Here is a 25,383-nt window from a genome sequence, read left to right on the forward strand (position 1 = left end):
AACAGTATTCTTGTCTTTGCTTCGATCATTACTTAGCCATATGATAAGTGACATATGATAAGTAATATGAGAAGTGACTCAAGAGAGCCTTTCAGCTGCTTTACCAAGGGCTGGGTTCCAGTTTTTCACTGAATTTTCTTTATTAAAGGTGGTCAAATTTAGAGAAACTCACAGGAGGTCAATATTTATTACTGGATAGCTGTGGAGCGGTGGCTTCATCATTTGGTCCTTTGAGAAATAGTAACTTCATTATAATATACAAAGTGTTAATGCATTCATTATTCCAGAGAGGATGAATGTATTTGAATATTATGTATATGAATGTTATTTGTATATTTCATACATGCTTTTGTTTGTGGTGAACATTTTTTTTCCTTCTTTGTGCAGTTTTGGATCTGGTAAACATAGTTTTGAACGTTGGTGATTAAATATCTCCAGTGTGAGTTGGTGTCATTTATACTTAGGTTGAATTTAATTTAAAAAATAAAATACTATAGTCAGTCATGATGCTGGAAATGAGGAATGAACTGGGCATTGCCACAGCAGGAGGCTACAGTGTGTGGGATTTTTCAGTGTTAGAAACCTCAGTGTTTTTTCATGGTAATATTATTTTGATCAAAGTCCTAATAAGTTTGTGAAAAGTTCTTATCAGAGACACAGTGTTCAGTCTGGAATCTTGACCTACACTGACCCTGGACTCCTAACTGTGCTGTAAAATGTTCCTTATGCTGATGAGGTTGCCTTAATCTCTTTTTTTTTGACAAAATAATCTATCTCTGCATCAATGTCTGAAGACGTACCTGAGATATCATGTCCTGCCAGTGTCTGTAGTTTTAGCTTTTCTGAATATATATGTCCTTTCTGAATTTTGTGTATTGCTGTTTTCTACAGAAGAATGTAATGCCATTTCCAGAAGTGTTAGTTACCTAATGTTAGTTACCTAATGTGTGCATCCTTTCCAAATTCCCTGGTTAGGTTTTTTTTACAGTGAAGGATACTTAATTTTCTATGTTTTAATGACCAGGTTGCCCAAAAGGTTTATGTGGTTACCCAGTCAGTGGTGTGAATTATGGAAAAAGAAAATTATTGGTTTTCTTAAAGAGTAACTAATTGTACTGTTTGCAATCCAAAATACTGGGACAACTGCAGGTGTAATGATGTCTATTGTGAATAATATTAGTAATTTCTGAATCTGATACATCTTCTGTTGAGCCAGTGTAGTTCACTGATAAGGTAGAAAAAATTTAATTTTTTTCTTCAGATATTCCTTCTGAGTTTTTATCCGTTAAACCACCTCAAAGGCTAGAGAGAAGCAGAGGAGAAGCAGTAGCATAAGTGGTGAGAAGATGTAACCATGGTTAGCAAGAAAGGAAGTGTGAGAAAGTCAACTTCATGTGGGTGTATGGTGTCCTGTGATACTTTTTCTGAGGTATTCCTGGGGCCTCAGTGGAAATGTAGCTAAGACTAAGCTAGATAATTTATAGATAAAACATGTAATAATGGTCCAGAATTGGCTTTTTGTGTAAGAAACAAGAAAATACCTTTTTTCTCTCTTGTGTTTTTATTGGCCTTTATGCAGCAGAAAATGTTTTCTCTCAAGGGAGATATTTTCATTGAATTCCATTGTGTAATTATAATTTACTTAGTCTGAAAATGAGAAATTACATTATTCAAATGAAGCTAATTTTTCCAGAAGAAAAATATAATTATCAAGTCATACTAAAAGTTTTTTGCTCTTCCAAGAAATTGCTGGATGTTTGCACTCATAAGTAGAAAGGGAGCCAGAAAAAAAGTTGAATATGAGCTAAAGTTGACTGTATTCTGTTTGAGAAGTGTGAATTTGGCAGTGAAAATCAAAACAGAGAAACTTTTTAAATGGAAATTTCAAAATACAGAGGCAGCAATCCAAATGTGCAGAAGTGCTGTTCAACTTTCACATCAGCACTTAAAAATGTAACACCATTTAATATTTGAGAGAAGGTAAAACTTTTCACTGCTAGAAGGCAAAAGTCATACCTATTTCTTTTAAATTAATAAAAAAATGGCATTATTCTTTCTGTACCACTGAACAGATTATTGTGCAAATATTTCTTCTACAGGCAACACAGGATGCGTGAAAAGGTGTCCATTATGATCCAGTTGTCATCACCAGGTGGATTTATAATATTGAATGTCCACTGGCAGTCCCTTTTATTTCTCCTTTCAACATTTCCTCATTCATTTGGCCTTATCAGGTCTTTATGCATATAGAATTTTTATGTTTTTCATTTATTTTCCTTGAAGAAATGGAAAAATGAGGATGTATAGGTTTGGTCTTTCTACTTTTGAATGTGGTTTATAAAATCACTGTTAAGAGTTTGTATAATTATGCTGCCAAAACTAATTATCAAAATTGGGTGCATAGTACCAAAAATTAGTTAACTGTGGAATATTAATCATAGAGGCTCCTGAAGAATCTTCTCAACAGTTCTCTTGCTCCTGGGTGGGTTTAAGTGTAGTAGCATCCGTGGGAGGAAATCAAACCCAGAAGCATAATTCATTCTCAGGAATCAATATGTTGTTGTCTATGTTAATTAGTTATTCCTGTCAGTTATTTTGTTGTGGGGGTGGCACATGAGGCAGAGCCTTATTCATTTCTGTTACCACTTCTAGCTGATGCTGCAATGATCCGAAAATTGTGGGAGCAAATGTGATCACACCAAATCCCATGTCTGTGCTTCTCTCTGAGAATCTTAATATGCATTTGATTAGTGACACAAGGCTGAGAGACAGTGGTTGGCACAGCTGAGAGCTTGTGCATTTGGGGAGCCCTGACCTGGCACCACCTAGAGAACCTCTCCAGCTGTTTCTTCTGCTTCTGGTCTTCATGCAAGAGGCTCAGATCTGCTGCCATCAGTTCCTCTCAGTGTCCAGTCTCTGCCAGACAGGCCTGCTGTCACTGTGGTGGCTGATAGGGCAGCAGTGATGGGGCTAAGGAAACAAGAGCAGCAACAGCCTGCCTGCTGAAATGAGTGACAAGAGGAATACAAGGAGTCTCCTGCTTCAGAGGTGACTTTTTGTGCTTTCCAGTTCTGCATTCCTGAAGCCTCTACTGCTGTGTGCTGTGCCCCCAAGGGAGAGCTGTAAGGAGAAGTAAGGGTTGGCAGCAGTGGGCTGTGAGGAATTGCTGAGTACATGGCAGCAGGATGGAATACATTTGGCACAAGCTAAGATCAGTTCGGTTACTATATGCAGAGAGAAAGAACTTCCAAAATTTTACTGAAAGTGACCAATTTTATTCATGTTGTGCCAATGATATACCAGAACTAGTGTGTCATGTAGTATGTGGATATCCTGTGGAGATGCTGAACAGGAAGGAGAGATCTGGTTAGGACAATGAGCTCGCAGGTCACTGATGGTCTCAGGCCCTGTAGACCTGAGGGAAATGGATCCACACAAAGAAGGAACAGGGGGATAAACTGAGAGGGTGGAACCTTTAAATCGAAAAAATGCATTAAATACATAGGCTGACATAGCCAACAGATCTAATGATAGAGTTATGATTCCCAGAGAGCCACAACTGATACCAGCCATCCGTGACCTTTGTGGCTGTTAGCATAAAAATGTAAGTTTTTCTAGCCTAAAATGGCTTACTGCCTTGCAGTGTAATACATGCATCTATATGCATTGCTATGGCAGTACATGCCCATGCTTGAAAGTGGACTTTGTTGGAAGAAGACAACTTTTTGTTTTTGTTTAATTTTGTTTCTAAGAGATTTTACCATTCTGTGTGTTTTCTGTAAATTCCGTAATGTGCGAAGTTTTATGAACTTAGCCCAGGTATCTGTAAAATGTAATTTCTGTGGATTTGTGTTCATAGTTAAAACCAGTGATGTGTTTGCAATACCACACTTAGCTAAACGTTGAACAAGGGGATCGGTAAGGATCTTTAAAATGTGATTTCTTTAATATTTGTACAAGTGAATACATAACAGTGGGAACAGCAATATGAAACACTCTTTCGTGCAGCACTGCTTTTTGTTCTACAGGTGTACTGAAAGAACCTTGGACAGGAGGGTACATAGTTGAAGTGACATTACTGCCAGTTCAGATTTTCCTTGCCCTCTTTCTTCACAGTCCACTGTGCCATAGCAGAGTGCAGTGTAGACTCCTGGAAACTTGCCTGTGGAATTATAGTCATAGACATGAACCTTTTGTATTATCAACAGAAACTGATTACTTTTTTCATGAGGAGGAACTTCTTCATTTTGCCAATGGAGTGATTCAAAAGAGATATTATGACACCTGTCAATCATATTTAGTTGTGTAATGTGAAGATGACATGGAACTAAGTATTCATTAAATGATAATCTCCTCCACATAAAGGATTGTTAGTCTCTTGAATCTTATCCTCTGGGTTTTTTCTGTCCTGGTTAAAGGTTCTGTCCTTGTAAAGGTTCAACCTGGTTAAGGGTTGTTGGCACACAGAAAACATGTGTGTTTTTTAAATTTAATATGTTGCAAAACAGTGTAAATTTAATTTAGCCAAAACATATTTCTGAATCTTCTGTAAGATCCAAAGTGCCAGTAGGTTTCAGTATTAATTTCTCATATAAAATTACCCCCTTCTATTTGAAAGGTATTCGCAAAACTAAAAGAAAAGGTTTGGTTGCAGGCAGGTCTGAGTGCCTGTTCATCTAAAGTGAGGTCCCTTCTCTCTGTCCTAAGAAAATAATTTTTAATTTTTAGCTTTTTCAAAATAAATGTGTTCAAAAAATTCAAAATTCAAAAGGTATCCTGTAAAAGTGTTCTGAACCATCAATTAACAGCTCAAATTATTGGCATACATAGTTATAGCTTTCTCATTAGTGAAATCTATTTGGGAAGCAGTATAGAGCCTGTCTGTTATAACTTCTTGTAAAGAAGAAGCAACGGATAAAATGTATCCACAAGAACAGAACTGTTTTATAGTCCTTTGGCTTAAGGTTTTGGTTTGGGGCATATGTGTCAGAAGTATTTTAAAATAGTACTGGGATCTGGAAAATTCTTCTGGCAGGTCACAATGGGTAACAGTTCAAAGGTAATTTAATTGCCAAAGACTGGCATACCTTATCTATGTTATCTGGAAGTAAGTCAAAAGTAAATAATTCTTCTGATTAAATGCAGTGAAAACTGAAGCTTGATTGGAGAGAGAGAGAGAGAGAGATTGAGAATGCCATTGAACCCTGGGGAGGGAAACCAGCAGATGGCCTTTGAGGTGTTCCAGTGTACAATGTTCCAGTGCTGTTTTTGCCATGTGTTCAGTTGTGTGAAGGTGTTATTTGTCTAGCTTGCCCTGGATTATCCATTTTAAGTTATCTATGGGTTTTTAATTAATTTTTAGTCATGAAGAGGAAGGAAAATTTGTTTTAAAATCATAGTTGAATATGAAGAACTTTTCTGCTCTTTTAAAATGCCATTTGCCTGGAGCTAATTTGTTACTTTCTAAAAATCATCAAGCCTTGACAGAGTATTAACCGGCTCCAAATAATTTTGAAGTGTTGTGATGGAGTTTGTTTGTTAGGGAATGTGAAAAATTAATGCATTGTAGGAATCATGTCTGGTGTAAATTTAAGGTAGAAATATCTGTAAATAAGAGAGTGGTTACATTTCAGTGGTTATATTTCAGAATACGACGAGGTACCACTGAAGAAAGGTAACACAAAATTTAGAAACTCAGAGAATTTGAATTTCAAAACAGAAGTCAATTAATACCTAGGTAACTCATGCTTTGTAGTTTTCTTTTAAGTGTATGGAAAGTACAGTCTGTCTATTTTTCATGGAGTGGAACAATAGAATTTAGTACTCTAAGCATTTAGCAAATCATGCTGGGCATTATTATTATTGCAATTTTCTTTAGTTCAAACTCATGGTATGTATTTGTCTTAGAATAGTCTTAAATTCCCTTAATGAAGTGAAACACAGGGCTGAAAAGTAAATTAAGTTATGCCTGGAGGTATTCACCAGGTATGTTTCACCAAGACAGTGTTGGCAGGGAGTGAAGTAAAGAGAGAATTACCTATTTTAAAGACTTCTCTTTTTTTTCCTTCTTTACTACTTAGCCTATGTATTTCAGATTTCTTACTCTTTGGCATCAGCAAAGCAGCTAGTGCATGGTAAAAGGAGACAATAAAAATTTTTGGCAACAAAGCTGAATGTAAGGAAATGTATTTAGCTCCCAATCCAGTTTTTTTTAGTCTTCTATGTCATGGCTGTCATTTTGCTTTATACTTAAAACCTGTCCCCAAAATTGCCCCCTGCAACTCCATTGTTCTGCAAGAGAAAAGATCATGTGTAGGGAGATTTTTGCCTCTCTACATGAGGAAAGGCAGAGTAGGTGCTACTGGAGCTTGGTGCTTAAATAATGCTTCTTTCTCACTTTGGTGGTGTCAATACTGTTGTATGTTAATTCATTCATAGACTTGAAGAAATAAGCAGCTGTAAAAAGATACTTAACCTGATAAAGCTAAGAATTTGTTCACATTCCTTTAGTAGCACTCAGCATTTAAGAATGCTGAGAATTACTAAAGCATAAATGTAACTAATCCTTAGTTTTTGTGCAAGTTGTTGGAAGAATTTGCCAGTGTCTGAATGTGCACCATTTCACTAACACTTGCAGTGTAAATATATATGTGTCAGCTAAATCAATGCTGTATGTACAGTCACAGAATATAGAATGGTTTGTGTTGGAAGGGACCTTAAGGAACATCTAATTCCATCTTTCCCCCCATCCTGGGCAGGGCCACCTTCCACTGACCAGGTTGCTCAAAGCCACATTGAGCCTGGCCTTGAACAGTTCCAACACGGGGACATCCACAGCTTCTCTGGGCAGCCTGTGCCAGTCCCTCACCAACCTCACAGTAAAGAATTTCTATCTAACATCTTATCCAAATGTACTCTCAGTTTGAAGCCATTCCCCCTTGTCCTATCACTACAGTGCCTGGTGAAGAAAGCCCTCTTGGCTTCCCTATAGGCCCCATTCAGATCTGGGATGGTTGCTATGAGGTCTCCAAGCAACCTTTGCTTCTCCAGGCTGAACAGTTCTTTGAAGGATGAGTGTCTTAATTTTAGTGTAAATGTTACATTCAATGATTTTCAACTAATTAAATGTAACATTCCTTTTGTAAAACAGTGTTCTTATTCAATTCAAGTTATTTTATGCTTCTTGTCCTTGTGTTAGACTTACTAAAGTATTGTTGAAACAAGAATTAGTAGTCATATTTGTAACTTTTAATTGTCCTGTATGTTAAAAGATTGCATAAATCAAAATGCAGTCAGAAATGTCTTTTTTTGGGTTTCTGAAAAAAAGATGAATGTGCCTATAGTCACTGAGAAAGCTTTTTCCATTCCATCCCACCTAAACAATAGTGTTGTGATTCTGTGTGCTACTCTATGTTTAAAGACCGAAATTTTCAAACATTTTTCTGTAGGTATAAAACTAGAATAATCCTACTTGTATTGGGCATATACTTGATTAATATTATATAAAAGTTAAAAATTACATACATTTCTCTTAAGCTGTAGAAAAATCAAATTACAATACCTAGGGTAAGCAGTTCCTGCTTATAAAGCCTAAGGGTTTTATTGTTCTTTCCAAAATGTAAATATATGGGAAAATACTGTTGATAGGGAGGTTTACTACTGAGATTGGGAACTGATACCAAACCAGGGTGTAGTATTTCTGGTGTGACATTTTTTGGTGGCGGGGGAAGAGACTCTGGAGCATTTCCATCACGTGACAGGTTGTGATCCTTACTGGGTGAGCACAGCTGGCTTTTTTGGACACTGTAATACTGGTACTATACTCCAGTGATCTGAAATGATTTCAAACTTAAAAATCTTAGGTGTTCTTCCTTCTTTTAAAAAACTTCTATGCCTTTGCCCTGTGAGACCATCCCTGTACCTAAATAACAGCATAAGAACAGGAGAACAGTCTAGTCTGAGATATTTAGGTACCTTTATGAATGTTAAGGAAGTTATTTTTAGGGACAAGATCAAATGCTGTTGCTCACTGCTCAGGAGTGAGGGTACTCAAGAGTCAGGAATAGTGGATGTTAATGGAAATTAACATTGCTAAAGTTCTGTAGTAATTGTCTGCACTGTTTCATTGTAATAACCTATTGTAATATTTTTACAATATTTAATCACTTAGGAAGGATAATATTGTCTTTCTTGACTGATATGTCAGTGCAAGGTGGTTGTGATGGGTGGAGATCTGGTCTGCCAGCAGCAGGAATGATAGGGTGCATGAACTGCTGGAACAATTCTCCCCCTCTGAACCATGAAACCAATCTGTTCCTGGCAGCTACAATTTTATGGAAACTAATACTTTGTTGATGGAATCAGGTGAAAAATATGTGGTTCTGATTAGCGAAGAGTCTGTAGAGTTTCTTGGTCATGGAGAACATTCCTCTGTCCATGTGCGTGTGTCAGATGTGTGTGAATACACATATTATTAATGTTACATATTTATCTTCTTATATTAAAAACGATGGGCAGTTTTGTTTTGTAAATATACTGTTTTTAAAATATTTGTATTATAATTGATAAAATTATAATTATTAAATATATGTTTATTATGGTAGAATGAATAGTCAGTTTTATTGTTCCTAAGTTTCAGAAACTCAAGCTTTTAAACCCAACAACCCTCAAAATAATATTTAGTAGAACTATGTAGCAAAAACTCAAATATGAACCTTTTTTGAAGTACCACTGTTTTCTGTAGGAAATATGTATTATACAAGTGACTGCTTGGATAAAATAATGACCTTTCATTTATAAGTATCCTGCAGAGCTGCAAAAAGTAAACTGGTATCTGCAGTCTGCCTAATAGACTGCTTACCACATCACCGCATGCAATTAAGCATAAGTGATTTTTCTGCTCAAGACAGCCTCAAGACTGATTTAGCAATGAAACTTAATTACTTCTAGCCCTTAGAGAAAATGGCTCAACAAGGTTGAGGTTGTTGGCAGGGCAATGTGGGAAAGCTATTGCTGCAACTCCCTTTCCCACTTCTTATTTTCTGTTTGCAGTACTTAAAGCGCAGTTAACCTTCAGTTAAGCAAATATTCCCACAAAACCAGTGCATTTTTATTTCTTTCTTTGTTACAATGCTAAAGAAAAAGATAGTGAAACATAGCAGTGTTTTAAATGCAAGCATTCAGATCAAATCCCACTGCTTCAGATTATGGTTGAACTTATTATCTTCTAATGGAAATGAAAATTTAAACATTAGTTCTCAAATGCTTAAGTGTTAGTTAACCATTCTGGCCAGAGAAATCTTAAATTAAAAGCTAAAGGTAAATGCATTTGTGCTTCTTGACAATTCAATATGTTAGAGGTAAATTGTTCCTTTGTTTTGTACTTAGGTTACAGGAAAAATGCTGAAGGAAATGAACATTACCAAAAAAATGAATCATATTAATAAACTCCTTTATACTCAAAATTGCTTCATTTGAGTTTTTAGGAATGTGTTATTTTTCAAGGAAACGGGAACTTTAATTCTGTGACTCCAAGGAATACGAGGAATACATCTGGAATAACAATCCAGAGAGACATATGGCATCAATTGGCTTATATTTTCCTATATGGGGGTTCTGACTGAAGTAACAGGGAAAAGTGCTCATTAATTATGTGGGATAAAAAATGTAAATACTATGCTATTTTGGATTTATGTGCCATATTAAAGAACTGTGAGTATGGAAAAGATATGGAAGCTGAGCAAAGAAAATTTTCTGTTAGTCAGCTGTGGCAATAACTTGCTTTATTTCTGTAGCATAGTTTTCACCTAAACAGCTTGCACTCCCTTACTCTTATCTCTTCGTGTAGAGAAATTTCTCATTCACCTCCAAGGTTGTAGTTTACAAAAATACGGAATATTGCAGTTGTAATTTGTTTGATAAATTTCCTCCTTAGTAATGCTCTAGGTCTTTTTCCTGTTAACAGCTATGGACATGTTTCTCAATGGAAATATTCATGGTAACAAAACAAACACGTGCCGAAATACTTGCAAGAGTGTGCAGCATGAGACACTAATTCCCCAGGGCATGTTTAGCACATGCTCTAGTGCTTTACTCAGTGGGGAGTGAGTTTAAGAGTGTGTATAGTTCCCCTTGATTTTAACAGTATTTAACCAAACAAGTGACTTAAGCTTTTTGCTAGGCAGGAAATAATAATTTAAGCATGTACTTGAAGGGTTATTTTTTAAATTTTACTTTTTTATCTTAGGTCAGAGCATTGAGAGATTCATTGGAATCAGCCCTGTTTTAACCTTATATTTAGAATCTCTGGAATTGTTACCAACCTTGGCTCATATTTATTATATTGTGTTATATATATATATATATGTATATATATATATATATGTATATATATATATATATATATATATACATATATATATATATGTGTATATATATATATATATATATATATATATATATATATATATATATATATATATATACCAATTTTTTTTTTTAATTTGAGCTTCTCAGGCTGAAATTTTCTGGGGTAATGAGGATGGTGCTTCCCATCTGCACTATGCAATGTCAGTTTTCCTCCTTTCTTGAAGGAGGCATGAGGTCTTTCACAAAATCCATTATGTGACAGTAATGACGAATTGACCAGAGACCTGAATTACAGTTGCACCAGCAATGTGTATCAGGAACTACATGAACTCAGTAAGGCACACTTGCCTTGGACAGTTAACTACCTGAATAAACTTGGGAAGAGGCTGGGAAAAATTTGAGTATTAACATCTCCTTGAGAGGCTTGGGATAGGTAAGTGACTGACTAGGAGTCCGACAAGTACATGTGAATAGTAAGCTTTTGCTCTCTTCATTATATGGGCGAAATGCCGCTCCTTATTTTGCAATAGGTCATGCAGTAGATGTACTTAATTCCTGTCATAAACTAATTAATGGGGTCACCTGCAGTGAAAGATGGCCTTAGTAATCCACGTCATCTTCTGCAGTTTTAGGTTCTGGTGGAGATGGGTCCAGTGGCTTGGCAGCCTCTGTTCTTTTAAACCATCCAGTGATATAAGGTGATGCTCAGGCTGCCTTGGGAACTTCATGCTAAAAATTTAAAACTAATAATATTGTTGGCATGTAGGGTAAATCATACTCTTTACTTCTTGAATTTTACTAAAGTTTGTAAGCTAAGTTTCACTCCTAATTAGAAGAAAATCTTTTGTGGGGTTAACAGTAACAGCCTTGCTGCCTCCTTTTGTTCATTGCTGAAGTGTTTATAGCAAAGGGAGAGATGCATTGTGTCCTTTACAGAGCTCCTTTCTGGCAGGTGCTTTGACTCCCTTTCATGTTGGATTTTAAATCTCTGTTACTTGTTTACAAGAAGAGTTCAACACTTATGTACAGTTTACTTCTCTGATTTTGCTCTGAGCTGTCATTTTGCGGTCTGTGCAGGATGGAACTGAACAGAGGCAGATGTGGAAATATTTCTTTTCAGTAAGATTATTTTGTACACAATGTACTCCTTTTTGTGGTGTTCAGTACAGCTCATAAGACTTTGTGTAAATTTAGGACAAAAATGTAGACAAATAAGTTTCCCTGTGTCATCTGCATGTCCTTGAACTCAGTTTCACTTTGAAATAACTGTGTGAAGAGACCATGAGTGGGTACAATTTTCCAGTCATAAGGAAAGTGCTTGGAATTCCTGACATTTGGAAGTGTTCACATATGTTTGATAAAATGGGAGTTTTTTTTTTTTTTTTTTTTTTTTTTTTTTTTTTTTTTTTTAAAGCTCTTTTAAGTTGCTGCAACTCAGAACTTTTATGTAATCAGATCTGACCCTGGAGCTGTTTATCAGACTTAAAGAAAGTGCCCTTCACTTGATTTGAATGCTAGTGATGATGTTGAAATGAAAGATTAACTAATATTTCCTTCCATGTTCTTGGTAGCCACCAAAGATCCTTAAGTTCATTCTCTTGTTTCATCTTGAATAGCAGAGAGCCATTTAAAAGTAACAGCTGGTGACCAGTGTGGTGTGGTAGAGGCAGTGGGTATCAAGAAATAATACCAGTGTGAGATGTCTTATTTTCTAAAGCATGTTCTTCCAGCAGTGAACTGTACTTGTGAAACTGGCTTAAATGAGTATTTTTTCGTACTCTAAATATAAATTATTTCAGTTCCAGTGTATGCGGTTTCAACAAACAGCATTTAACATTGAGATGCACAAAATATTTTTATTATTTTCATGTGTCAATAATATGGGAAATACTGTTCTAGGTAGTGGAACTTTGTGTACAAAGGACAGAAATAAAGAGATTTGATTTTATTGACTAATAAATATTTTGATGTATATTAAAATACCAGTACATGATTTTGAAGCTATTAAAGTGCTGCTCAGCAATGGACATGGTGACAAATAGCTGGCTATGAAAAGGTTCCTGCCTTGGTCCTTTATCTCAATGCATTTTTATGCCAAAAAAATTACAGTTTGAGTTTACATTACTAATTCTGGAGTGAAAAGTGACACCTGTTTAGCATTTCAAATGCTGTAGCATTGAAATTGCTAAGCATTTGAAATGCTTCTCTTCTGAAGCAGACAGAAGAGTTTGTGCATTTGGAAGTTACCTCTTTGCATTGTCACCCTTCCCCATTTTTGTTTTCTCCAGTATTTAACAGTTGTTTTTTTTAAGGTGCTATCAAGACAAAGTCTTTTCTTATAGTAAGTAGAAAGAGCCTTGCTAGAGCAGATTTTTAGCTTCATCCCCAGAGTGAGAGCTATGGCAGAAAAATGTGGTTAGAGGGTATCAGTGTTACTGGAGTGGTACTGGGAGAACTGGGCCAGCCTGTTGAAGGGGTACTCTTTGGACTGGTGTCACCATTTGATCAGAAGACTGTGGGAAAGGTTGTCTGTGAGTTACAACATAATTTCTGTGCTGCCTGATATTAAGATGTCTTCAGTCCCACAGTGCTGAATGTGAAAGGTTCCCTAAGAAGGGATTTTAGGAGAGCTAAACTTGAACAAAGCTGCTTTTATTGCTGAAATACCTCATTCAGTCATTTTCCCAGTATAGATGAGAGTTCAGATTTGTCTCTATTAATTCCCTTAGGGCATCTTAAGGAATTTTATGCAAGATCTCCAAAAAATAAAGAATAGTGTTTCTGTTTCTGATGTTCTTATCTGGCATTATATTAAACATTTGAAAATATACACATTAAGCATTTGATGATATAGTAATGAACCAGAGTTGCTTCAATTTTTCTTTGACCCATTCCTGTATTGTAGGCAGATTATAGTATCAAAATACGGTAGTAAATCACTTAATAATTAAATTCTTTGTTGGTATCTCAGAAGTTTGAAATTCCTTTGGGTTTTCCCACCACCACCTTTGAAGATAAGGCCTGATTTGTCATGTGTTACATGATTCTAAAGTAGTTTCTGCTCAGGTGACCTAGCAAGCAGATAAAAATGGTGCTGTACTTGGAGAAGAGAAAATACTTTAAAGGTTTTTTTTAATTTAACAATTTTTTCTTTAATGTCTATAGATTTAGCAAAGTTATACCCTTTCAGAATATACATGCATGTTTATCCAGTTGTGTAAGGCTGTCTTATAATTAATCAAAACCTTTCAGGTGTGAACATTTGTTTTTGTTTTTTAATTGGAAGTAAAAGCTCTTTGCTAAAGATTCAGTACTTACTATAGGTAAGACCTAAGAAAGTTCCTAATTTAAATATTAAAGCTTTCCAATGGAAGACACATTTTCAAGAGAACCAGAAGATAACAGAATTTAATTCTCAAATATGTCTTTTTTATTTTTGAGTTGTTGAATTTTTCTGTTGTTTAATTTTCTGTCTTGAATTTGTTTCTCCTTAAAAGCATAGGGACCTCAGATCAGATTTATAAAGGCTTCTTACATTACATCTGCTAGTATTAAGCCCTCCTTCAGTTTTAATGTGCTGTGTATGTGTTGTGAATATAATTTTTTGTTTTAAGAAGCTGAATGGTAATAAGGGTCTGTGATTTTCCCCCCAAACAATATTTTTATGTGTGCTTCTCCCTTGGTAATGAGCACAGTATTGGTCAGTGTTTGAAGAAGCATTTCATTGCCTCAGTAGTGAAGTAGGTGTTCTAGGAATAGTATGAAACACTGCCAGAAGTTCTGGATGCAATCTGAGAATTGCTTTGATGTTGTGATATTTGTACAGGGGTACTCAGCTTAGGACCCTGTGCAAGGCTCCATTTAGTTTCGTTTTTTTTTTGCAGTTTAAAGTAAAGCTCGTGAACACAAAGGCAGCAACAGAAACCCCCTAATATATTTTTTGTTGTTGGTTGGGTTTTTTTGTCAAAAGGCAGCTTGTAATTAGGGTTGAAAAGGACTCTTAATGGTGTACTAATTTATTCCTTTTCCTTGTCCTGACAGGTTTAATTATTCCTAAGTATCAGTGAATAGACTGATGACTAGCCCTAAATTGACCAGTTCCATTGATGACTGGGCAGTGATAAAACTGTTCCTTCCATTTTGTTTCTTTTTTTTTTTGTGAGTTGTACTAGTGAATTATTCTTCCTCAGGTAACCTGTGTTTTACTTAATTGCAGATAAGCCCATAAGACATTTCCTTTACTTCTCATGAGTGTTTTTTTAATTCCCCAATCATCATCCTGGCTGCAATTTAGAGGGTTTAAATCAGCTTTACTGGCTACAATATTTTCTCATAAAGTTAGATTAGAACTTTCTTTCCAACACATTTTTAAAAACTGAAGTAAAATTCCCTCCCTCGTGTAATATTTTTTTCTTTCCTGGGTTCCTGGCATTTTTTCTAAACTCAAAATAACTCAACATGCTGAACTTTACCATATTGTCTCCATCAATGTCTCCACTGTTATTTCCTTTTCCCCCTTTGCTTCAGGAAACACATTTTTCATGTCACTCACTGGCCAGGGAGTAGCTGATTTATACAAAGACCAAACTGCCTACCAAAATGATCCTTTTCTATAATTTCCACAAAAATTGGAATTTTTTTCTCATTTTCTGCCTACCTGTCAACCGTTTTTTATATAGTGTTTATATTAGTGTTTTGTATTTTATAAGAGCTATACTGTTGTTGTCCCACAACTGAGTGATTCATCTCATCTGATAGATAACTTCTGGTTGTGTACTGCTTGGCTGGGTTATCTCTCAAGGAATGAGGAAAGATGCAGATTATCAGTTTCACTTTTTTCAGTGGCTGAATAGCATAATTCTGCAAAAACATAGTTCTGCATCAGCATTTGATTTATGGCAAGGGATAAGGAGGTAGGGCACAGAAAAGTGAGGAGGGCATGGTCCTAGCTAAAAAACCCCCCGCAAACCTACTCCTGTGTGAGCAGGTAGAGGAAGAAAACTTATGTAATGAGAGAACATAACAGATTACTATCAGAATAGTTAGTGAATCAGAATAGTTGATGTATTTTACTGAGTCTTCATGAACTGGTCTCATGATGAACAGACTTTTGTCCAAGCTCTTTTATCCTTGTAACAGAAGCAACTGAATTACTCCAGACCAAAACAGCATCAGTGAGTGAAGTAAATGCAGTAAACTGTGCAAGAGGACAATCTTGGGTGTGTTCTGAACTCACCTGGGGCTTCAGACACCCATTTGAAACAGTCTCTCACTTGAAAGCTTTGCTATTACTACAGCTGAAATGGTCAATTAGTGTTTGTTCTGAAAATAGCACTTTGCTCAAAGTAATGTTCTGATATTCAGAAAAAAAGCCAGAAACCTGATAGAGCATATGGGTACACATGGAGAATGATGGGAGAAAATACCTCGAAGACACAAACTCATGACCTGAAATAATAAGCATAATATATTCCCCTTGGCTGACATCTCAAATATCTTTGTAATGGTAAAGACTAGATGTTATTCAGGCCCTGGCAGAAATTAGATGCAGAGTCCTCAGAAAAGTGGAGTAGAATCACAGAATAATTAAGGTTGGAAAACACCTCTAAGATTAACTGTAACCTGGCACTGCCAGGTCCGCCACTAAACTTATGTCCCCAAGTGCCACTTTCACTCATCTTTTAAATCATTCCAGGGGTGTTGACTCCACCATTTCTCTGAGCAGCCTCTTCCAATGCTTGGCAGCCCTTTAAGTGAATATTTTTTTTGTAATAGCTAAAACAAACCTCCCTTGGCTGCAGCTTTACGCTTTTTTCTCTTGTTCTATTGCTTGTTCTGTGGGAGAAGAGTCCAACCCAGCTGGGAAGGAAGTTGTTTTTTAATCCTCCCTCCAGAAAGTTTTAAACGTGGAAAGGCTGGTGCTTTTACTTTACTTAATACCTGTTCTCTGTGTGACTCCATTTGTGTATCTACAGACACTATCATTTCAACAAAGATAATATACCCAAGTCTTACCTGCTTCAATTTTAAATATGTTGAGGGTTTTTTTTTCCCCAGTATTTCTTCTATTCTCAATGGGGGCTGAAATTGAAATCTAATGTGTCAAAAACATTAATACCCTCTGTTATTATATGATTGCATCATTTTGATTGCATGAATAAAGTACCTGAAAATTACTATTTACAAGATGTTTCTTTAAAAATACTAATGTGAGCACAATAGTTCATTTTTGTTTACCAGAACTATTATATTTATTTTCTGACTTTCAACCAAATATCTGTTACATAAGTAATCTCTCAATTATTAATCTATTAAATATTGTCCAGATGAACATTTTATCTATATTGGTATTGCATTTCTACAAGGGTTTTTTTTCCTGTAATTTGATAGCCTAAACTATCGGTTCCTGTTTTACCCTGGTATGTACTTGCTTGAGTTTGTGTAACCTGATCTATTTGTCTGAATTTTGGCTGTTCTGGGGCATGTGCTGCCTGCTTGACTCCACTCTGCTTTTGTCTCCCTGGTTTTCACTTCTTTAATGATTCCCTGCAGTCCGTGAACATTAAGGTTCATGTGAGGTCAACCATACCTTGCAGATAGTGATAATAGTGCAAATAATGACAAATATGGGGCGGTTACATGGTGTTTCCTGTATTTAATTTACAGGCTAGGGATTTGTGAGCAGCTTGCAAGGATGTTGCATGAAGTTTGGTTTATCTTTAGGTTCAGGTTTGAATCTCTGGGTATGCTCCTGTTGCCAACCCCCTTTTGTATTTTGCTTTTAAAAAATCCTGTAAATTGAGCATGTTTGGGGATATTCTGTCTCTTGAGTTTGTCTTTTTTCATGTTTTGTATGTATTTAATTTCTTTACTTTCAGGGCTTTTGTGTTGCGAAAGCTGTTTCTATTTAACCACCACCTGAACCTGGGTAGCGTGAAAAGGAAACTGGTCCTGCTAAGGAATAATTTTAGTCCCTGATGACAGTGAGAGCACATGGAGGGAGCACAAAATATTTTCTTACAGGTTCCAAAAAGAAGAGATGGCTCTAGGCTAGAAATACCTTTTGCAAAGTAGGAAATGATGTGTACATGTGAGTGATTTGAAAGCTCAAAAAATTTCTCTCTCTACCAGCTGATGCTAAAAAGTAATTTAATATTACTAGTAACAGTGCCAGAAGAGGTAGCAAGGCAGGCAAGTTATTAAAAAAAATATCAACAGCAACAACAAAACTCCCTTTTTTCAGCTTTTTTATAAGCCTGTTCTAAATTGTAAGAATATAGGCTTCTGCTTTGTACTCTGAATGAACAGCTGTTGTAGGCTGGTGGAATATAAGGAGCTCTTGGCCTCCCCCAGAGAGCCCTTTGTCCATGCAGAGGTGAGTGCAGGGGGCTGTGGTGCTGGATACTGCTGGGCTGTTGTGGCTGCTATTACGGAAACAAAAATTAAACCTGTTTGTTTCTGCCTTGGATCTAGAGAAATAACTAAAATCTCTGAAATCCCTGGAAATTGTGATACAGCAATTTACTCAAAGATTTCAGGAGTATTTGTGAAAGCATTCCCTTGAATATGGAATAGTGAAATTTGATGGGATAACCTTATATGTCACCATCTTTTACCTCAGTTGTCTTGTTATTAAGTTAGCAGAAAGAAGTCTTTGTTTCAGGATACTTTCACTAAGATATGCTGAAGTCTTCTTTTGGTTGATTGATCTGTTCTTATGTGCTTTATTGGGAAAAAAGGCACATCTGTATGTGATGGATACCCTGATATTATGCACTCTGTCATTTCACAGAGTAGGATGTGCACTTAAGCTGTTTTACAGGAAAGTCTTTTGAGACTGTTGAGGAAACAGGCCAGAAACATAATTATGCCAAAGTTGCTGACTTCTAAAAAAGAATTTCCAGTGATAATGGGATTTAAACTAAATGGCAGTTTAATTTCAATTCCATTGCATCAATTTGCAGGAAAGAAATTTTACCTTGAGTTTACATTTTTCTGGGTTTGAATTTGTTAACCCCTTGTGTTAACCATAGTTGTGGCACTTTAATGCTGAAAAGAAGAGCTAAACAAAGACATGAAAATGATAAAATTGTGGTTGGAAAGAATGTTGTTGCATTGCATTTAGATGTTCTCATAGCTCTCATATTTATGCTTTTGAATACATCTAAGATAGCATATTTTGGTGCAAAAGGGAACTGGCCCCACAATTTGTTCCTAGTCCTGTTTTTACAGAACTTGTCTGGGAGTAGCTGAGAGATGAAAAGATGTTTTCTGCTGGTCATCCCTGAACCCAAGGGTATTTGGGCTCTTTGATTTACTTTACAATCATCTGTTGTCTTCAAAGTTTAAATAGTATTTTTTTGTATAATCCTCTTTTGAATGCCATTTTATTTCATTAGCTGGGAGTTCATCTACCCACACCTCAGCTTGGGAAATTCTGAGTTTCTCAGTGGTGATTTGGAAAACTTGAATCAGTTTAATGAAGCAAATATTTCATGACCACCTATGGGTACATTTCACCTTTTGCTGTACTGTTTTCAGAGTGCTTGTTCTATAATCAAAAAGCCTTTAATTGTGGGATCTTAATCAAATCATCTGGTCTTCTACACCATTTGTGGTGCATCTACAGGTGCAGGAGACAGAGAATTAAATTGTTTCTTGAAAGAGTGATGTGTGGAGCCCTGTAATCTTCACTAGCTGAAGCTCGCCCATGTGCTTCAGAGTGACACTTGAGGCAGTTCAAAAGGGCAGCAGGTGTGTTCTGGAGAGCAGGAGGGAATCAGTTGGGCTCTTTGCTCTTGTATCTGAAGATGTTCATATTGAGTCATTTGACACAGTTCAGTGAACTGGGTGAATTCATGATGTGCTTTCCTTCACTTTTTCTCTTATCACAAGAAATCTTTCTAGAGTTCTTGCAATTGTTCTTCATCCTTTAATGTCAACCAAATCAGACAGGTCTTTCGATGTAATTGTGGCTCCCTGGTCAAGCCAAGGAGAGGTAGACTCTGGTGACTTTTAGGACTAATTCGGGGCTAAGAATTATTTGAATGCAATATTTGGAGGGAAAAAATAATCTCATAACACTTTGGAAATGTGATGTTTTTGAAGATTCAAATATATAGCACTAATTTTACAGGAAAAATATAATTGATGATGTCTTTTAGAGGAGTAATCAACTGTATTAAATGCAGATGTTTCATTAATAAAAGTTTTTGAATAATACTCTCTTTTCTCCTGTAGGTAAAAATTATACATATTATAAGCCTTTAAATTTTAAAAAATATTTTAAATAAATTACCTTGTTTTTCCATAAACAAAAATTAATTTAAATATTTTTGAGGTTATTAGTGGAGTAAGACATTTTTCAGATACAAGTTTTTCTCATGGGATAATTGTTTTGTCCTGCATTGAAATTTGGAACATTCATTTGAGAAGAGTTGAACTCACACATGCCGTGTTGTACTATGTGCTCTGCATAGACCTGGTACTTTTACTCAATGTTAGCTGTGTTTCTGCAGCAAAATCAGGTGTGAAACAGGTAAAAAAAGCCACAATTAACAGCAGTTCAAAATTTTGTTTAAACATCTTGTTTGTGGTATAGTCTCTTTAAAACTATTTTTAGCCATTAGTTAATGTATTTTGTATTTGAAAAGGCGGTGATACAGTGCTTGATGGCTCTGAGGTAAAGACTGGAAAAGATATGAGTGAGAGGAAGTGTTGCAAGAAAGATCAGACTTCTCTCTCAGGTTTAGCTGCTGAAAGGTTTTCTCATTTGAGCTTGTTATTTACACTCAGGAGTGCTTGCTGAGTGTTCCCTTGCTGAGTAGGGAGAGTCTAGATGAAGGAGAGCTCAAAGTAAATTTGTAGCCCCTTGGCTAACAGGACATAACAGGCGTTCCCAGTCATGTGGTATTTGACCTTATTTGCGTAAAATAATGAACAACTTGAAATTTTTGAGTAGCTTCCTAAAACGTGTCCAGGAATTTGAAACGACTGGGTGTGGAGACACTGCAGCAGTGTCAAGAACCCATTAAATTTAGCTGTGTGGTCAGTTACAAATGCAGCTAATCTTCCTATTGTGACCTTTTCGGGTTCCCAGTAGTTTTCAGGGCACAACACCATAGTCTTGGGCACGGATGCTGTCTGCATTTACCTCAGTGGATTGCACAGCTGTTTTATAGAATGGGATTTTCATTAATTTTTATGGTAATGATTAATACTGCCAAATGAAAATAATCTTTGCAGATGAATTGGTTTAGATCTTGATAACCAGTTCTTTGCTAATTACACGCTTTTCAAGGGTTTTTAAACTCTCTTTATCAAGGTGACGTCTTGAGGTGTTTTGTGCCCCGTTGTGACACTATTTGAATGCGTCCTCATTTATATTTTATAAAAGTTACAAAAAAATAGAAATCACATTATTACCAAGTACCACAGTATTTTTGAAGTTCTCCAAGAGCAGATTCAGGAGATTTGGTATACCAGGTTACCCAGATTATCTGTCCCTTTTACTTTTCTTTCCTATCCCCTTTTCCTACTGGTCTGATACCACTGTATGGATGCAGTTTGCTATTGGGAATTTTATCCACCATGGTGGATGCTGTGAAAGACGTAATTTGAGGGTCTGGAATGGCCTTTGTGGTAGTCCTCCTTCTCCAGCTCCTAGCAGGAGAAGCTGTGTGCAGGCAGCCATCCTCCCTTCCCAGAGGACAGGAAAGGGTGAGAGAGGTGGGGGTGCAGAGCAGAATGTGGCAGGGGCGTAATATAAAGGAAATTGTGACCATTTTAGTTGTTTTGTTACGTACCAGTTATAAAATGTTGTATTCTGGTTTTGGATCAGCAACAGAGTAATGCCTCTAGGCATGAATAAACATCCACACCAACTTTTAAATATCTAAGAGTGTATTTAAACAATGACCAAAGGGCATAATTTAATGTTAACCTTGTTTCAATTTGCTTATATTGTTTTGATCTTATTTTTTTCTGTGTTGTGGTAGTAGTAACAATAGAAGAAAGAATAAAAATTAATCTGCCTTCTCAGTAGCATTCTCTGCTAGTGCCAAGACTTTTTCCTGAACCTGTAGGTGTTGTGCGGAGAAGTGGGTGACAGATTTTCTAACACTAAAGTGATGGTTTAAACAAAGATGACAAAATTAAAACTGTTGGGAGAAATAGAAGCATAATATAATCTATACTGTTTATCTTAATCAAGGTGTTATAAAGTTCTGTAATGGAGGAAAAATGGGTGTTTGCTGTTGGGGTGTGGGCCTTTGCTGTGCAATCTTTAAAAATTAAGTACTTCAGTAAAACACCATTATTTTTCTACTGATTTCTGTATTAGTTTTCAGCTTCTATATCTTAGGTCTAAGAATATTATAGCTTAATAAAAGGATAGGGAAAGGCACTGTGAATCAAGCTAGAACAGTTTATAATAGTGCTTCATGAGCTTCTGCTTAGCATCTCTTCTTTCCGCTCAGTCTCCGTGTCGGAGGTGGTTGAAAGGACCACCGGAGAGGCTCTTCAAAACAAGTTGGTCTCTGAAGCACAGCCATCACCAGCAGCCTGAGCCCCTTCCCTGGCTTACTGCACTGATGCTGAGGGAGAAGGAACCTCCAACAGTGGGATAGAGCAGACATCTGTGGCGAGAACTCAAGTCCTTCCTTTCACATACATCAAGAGTATCTGTACTTTCTCAGGAAAATTCATTGGAACATAATTCCATTGCAGCATGAACTCCTCCGTTCAACAGATAACACAATCAGTGCTTTCACCCCCTTCCAGTCAGGTCTGATTCTCTTTCCTTACAAGTTCACATAAATGTTACTTTTCAAGAGCCCTTGTTCCCCTGAGGAGCTGACTGTGTCTTATGATGACAGCCAGTGTCAGCTGTACATTGTGGAGGCTCCTATCTGGGGAAATGTGAGAGGCATTTTAGCTTATCAATTTAGCTATTCCCCCTCCTCACATTCTCAAGGGGGCTCTTGCAAAGCAATGCATGTAGTTCAGAATGTTAATGAAAACTCTGCCAAAATTGTGGAGAGATACAGGAGTGTTAAATGACATCATATACAAGGTACCAGGATTTATGCACAAACATAAATAATTATCATCAATTTTAAATATTTTTCCTCAGTTAATAAACATAAAAATACTGCTGTATACATATATATAGAAATAGAAGTTGTGTCTGCTAGTTGTACAGCATTTTTAAGAAAAGAAATGCACAGTTTCTGAGTACATTCTTTAATGTGTATTTCTCCTGGCTGCTGCATTGGTTTCCTCAGCCTCTTCTTTGCACGGAAGAAGAACAGAATGGGGGACTATGGGCATGGGCATGTGGGGCAGGAAGCTCTCGAGCCCAAAAGATTACTATTTGTCTGTTGTAGTCAACTTAAAATAAATCTGAGCATGCCAAAGTTTTTAGTAATTTTAAAATTTGTCCACCTAACTGTGACTTTAATTATCAAATACATAGATAATAGTTAAATGGTTGCAATAGTGGGAAAACCCTGCTTTTTATGGCTGAATTATCAAAATAGATAATTTATTTCTACCTCTTTAACCCTGTCCCTTTACTAGCTTTTAATGCATATCAGAAATTCATCACATTCTGCTACTTTTCAGAAATTTCACCAGTATGAGTCATTACTAGATACAGTGGCTTTCATGATGCTGCCTTGCAAGGTCTTGTGCTTATAATATTAATACACATGCTTCACAGCAACAAAGTTATTTCAATACCTGCAAGCTTTTAAAGATTAATAACTTGCAGTTCCTTTTTGGATACTAAGGAAATATCAAACCTTGTAATTCTTCAGTGACTGTGAGCTCTGGAAGAAGAGACAGATAAGCAGAAATTCTCATGGTGAAGATGAACTCTTGGATGATTGTAACATGAGCTAAGCAGTTACGTTCAGAAGCCTAATACAAGACATCTGCACAGACTACTAAGAAAATTTATTGTGTTTTTTGTATTTACTACATTTGTAAAGCTCTTGTAGGATAAGTAACCAGATTTAAATTTCAGCTTACATATGGATTTAATACTTAGAGATGTTAGTGTTTTTTGTAGTTTTCATTTGCAGTGTTGCATTTCAAGTATATCACTAATTCTGCCTTTTCAATATAATTTGAACAATTCACAAGTAATTCTCGTTTATTTGTCAAAATTATAATGCAGGGAGGTTCAAATCGGGCTGGTTGAATTGGCTGTATTGTTGGTATTAGGCTATGATTTGATCTGGATGTGGTTTAAGCTGTCTGGCCCTGCCCCTATTCAATCCTTGAGAGCAGAAAATAGTTGCTTTCAGGTGGGTCACATCTAAGATTTGTTCTTCTGTGCATCTCTGTGCCAGCAGAAGACACATGGAATAATCATCAAAAAAAAGGTGCTGGAGGAGGAGTGATGAATACATATGTTCATATTGCCTGAAAATACTTTGAAGTTTCAACTCAAGCTGTGTGCATGGCCCAGCAATGGGCAAACCTGCACAGCAAGATGTGTAGCCAACATGAGAAACATGTCAGGTTGTAGAAGGATCATAGTGATCCAGTTTCAGATTTTTAAATGTGGATTTGAAGTGTAGATTTTTAAATTGAACTCAATACACTCCAGTGATATAACACAAAACTTTGGTGCGTGTTGGTGATGAAACTATGGTGTCATTTGCCACCTACTTTTTTGGTGCCTCAGTCTCTCAAGCCTTGTGCATTCTTGAAGGCAGTGGACTTTCCTGAGAATCTTCTAGAAAGGATATTTGGTGGCTCTGTCAATGTATGTTGTAGCTCTGTTTGCCATGGCTAGTAGAATATGAAAAATGGGGGAAGAAACTTGACAAGTTTTTTGAGAAAACAAATGAAGAATGCTGAAATGCTCAGTTATAGGTATGCATGCATGTATATATATATATTGTGTATATATATGTGTATATATATATACACATATATATTGTGTATATATATATGTGTATATATATATTTTATATATATATATATATATATATACACAGAATTTGTGGACTAGAAAATCAGAAGTTTAGCTTTTTTTTATTCATTGCTGTTCTTCTGGGACTGGCAGGTGCTCCCAGTCTTGGCTCAGTTACTGTTTGCGTTTGCCAGTTGTAATCTTTTAATCATGATCTAACAACAGTGCTTTAACAAGAATCTATATAATCTCTTGTTTAATAACACATACTAGTGTTTCTTTTGATCTTATCAGCCCAGAGATTGCTTCAGACTTGGTGGCAGAAAAAAATTCAGGAGCCTCTGACAGCTGAGTGTTGTAGGTGTAGCTGAACTGGCCCTGTGCCCAATAGGTATCTGACAAATTGTTTTGTGTGTTTTCATAAAGCCTATCAATTTTACAGCAGCAGCAATTTTGCTTCAAAAGTTGTTTAATTTCAGCTAGGAATATAATCATTATGCGGTTGACCATGGGTATGACAAGAGTTTTTGCCATTACTTTTGATAGCTCATGAAGTTCTCCCCAGATATGCTGCATTTCAGTTAGAGACGGAGATAAGGTCTTACAAGGATTTCCATTTGACAGGATCAATTAGAGAAAGAAGATAAAACATTGCATCCCTTGAAATTACTAGGGAAATGTGTCTCCATTTCAGGATTTCCAACTGGCAAATGTCTTTTGAGATTACTAGAAGTTTGAGCTTGGTGAAGGACAACCACCATTTTCTCTAAGTCCTTATGCTTTCATACAAAACCAAATAACCCATTGAAAATTGAAATTGTAAATTGAAGATTTACATTTTCAATGTAAAATATCATTGTTTTAAAAACTTCATTAATGATATTTCTGTAGAGGAACTGTGTGACTTCTTTAATAAGCAGTGGCAACTCTGAGAACGGCATAGCTCATTTTTGCTGCTTGCTGCAATTCTTACGAATTGAGGACTGTTCCTAATAGAAAAATAAGGGATATTATAAAGAGATTTAAATGGAAATTAAAAATAAAAGTAAATCACAAATTCTGATTAGTATGTAAAAGAGAAGAGATATTAT

The 25,383-nt window shown here is 36.2% G+C and overlaps 1 protein-coding gene across 1 annotated transcript in view; it reads left to right on the top strand.

Annotated features, from left to right (window-relative positions):
* Window positions 1-25,383, top strand: part of TMEM135 (transmembrane protein 135) — a 159,897-nt gene that overhangs the window by 68,638 nt on the left and 65,876 nt on the right. The gene's annotated exons all lie outside the window — the stretch shown is intronic.

This window comes from Motacilla alba, chromosome 1 (genome assembly GCF_015832195.1).
Source record: "Motacilla alba alba isolate MOTALB_02 chromosome 1, Motacilla_alba_V1.0_pri, whole genome shotgun sequence".
Lineage (NCBI taxonomy): Eukaryota > Metazoa > Chordata > Aves > Passeriformes > Motacillidae > Motacilla > Motacilla alba.